Source organism: Austrofundulus limnaeus, unplaced genomic scaffold (assembly GCF_001266775.1).
Source record: "Austrofundulus limnaeus strain Quisiro unplaced genomic scaffold, Austrofundulus_limnaeus-1.0 Scaffold93, whole genome shotgun sequence".
Taxonomy (NCBI): domain Eukaryota; kingdom Metazoa; phylum Chordata; class Actinopteri; order Cyprinodontiformes; family Rivulidae; genus Austrofundulus; species Austrofundulus limnaeus.
Window position 1 is genome coordinate 1141204 of NW_013952495.1, and position 1728 is coordinate 1142931.

The window sequence follows — 1728 nt, forward strand, 5'->3', positions numbered from 1 at the left end:
AATCATGATAATGACTGTCACAGGAAAAGTGGAATGACTTCTTTTCTTTTATCGTACCTTAAAGATTAATAATGGTATAAAAAATCACAAAGAATCTGATTACAATCTTTTCATTGTGTTTTTATGTAGATCACTATTTTATGTTACTGTGAACACAGTAATATAATTGTGGATTTTTCCTGAGAAAATCTTTCATTTATCTGGACTAACAGAAGGTTCTGTTCAATTTGTGTAAATAAATGATTGCATAGTCTTTTATGAATCAACTTGAACTCGTCTGAACGTTCACTTATTGTGTCACTTTTCACTTCACACAGTCAAGATATTAACAAGTAATGAGAAACACCTTGGTAAAAGTTTCCTCATAACCTTATGAGAGATGTGGGAAAAGCTTAATTCACCTTAAGCTCACTCTTACACCGAGCTGAGGCTCTTTAAACTATTATTTACAACAGGTAAGATAATAATTGTCACTTTTCCACACAACCCCACATGACATAATCTGAACTTTCCTTTTAAGGCAGGAGCAGCTTTTTGGAGGAACAAACTGAATGACATAAAAAAAACAAGAGATTTGTTCAATCATTACTTTCCAGTCAAAACATTTGAGCTGAACAAGAGTCTACAAATAAATAAAGAACGTGACAAGAGTTCATGGAGCCACTTGTGGAGGCAGATGGTGTCGGTGCGAACGCAAACATGTCTGCAGACGGATAACTGCCCACTGTTTTTGCTCGTGAACAGAAAGAGGCATGCACAATGACAACAACACACCACGGTTGCTGAAGGATTTATTGTGAGGAAGATGAAGTGGTGGAATCAAGAGACACAGATGAAAGAAAAGAGACAGGCAGATGTGAATTGAGCTGATCTGTCGCTCACAGCTCATATTTTCCACAGGTTGGTCTGAAACAACAGATGGAGGTACGGAGCAACGGAATCGGTCAGATAAGTCTCATGGATGGGTCACTTTTCAGCTTTAAAGCATCTGTCAAACATTTAAAACAGATGTGTTTGGGTGTGAGGAGTTAAGCTCAAAAGGTTTGTTTTCAGCTCCTTTTGTTTGAAAGCTCTATCATTTCTCAACATAAGATGGTCATAGTCAAATGGGAAGGGCTGTGGCTGATACGTATTCCTTTAAGTGTGTGTGTGTGTGGGAGGGGAGGTTTCTGATTCAATTCAGTTTATTTATATAGCACCAAGTCACAACATACGTTGTCTCAGTGCACTGTACATAAAAAAGAATAATCTAAAGAAGAAGAATCCAGCAGACCATGTTGAATCACTTCATCACAGTCTCCCATCCTGAGCTATACCACAAACAATTAACTATGTTACCTGCAGTTGTTACGAAAATGCTGTATATGTCAAAAATAAATTTGACTTTGTATCATAGTCTATCTAAACACATTGGAGTTGGTCAATGTCTCTTTAAGAACCTCCTACCATTTCTGACACTCCCGCTTCAGCATGTCTTCACAACCTTCGGGGGAGGGGTGCTCTGTGGAGCGGGAGCTTGGCTGCAGACTGAGCTCCAGGGAGGAGCTTTGGGTAAATAGGCGGTGGTTTGTACCAACAAGTGTTTAGGCAGCTCCACATGGCTATCAGAGGAGATTCAAGGATTTCTCAAACATACAGGAATGAGTCAAAGCAACACTCTGGGTATGTTTTTGATGAGGGGATGACATTATAACGTAGTAGTAGTAGTAATAATAATAATAATAATAA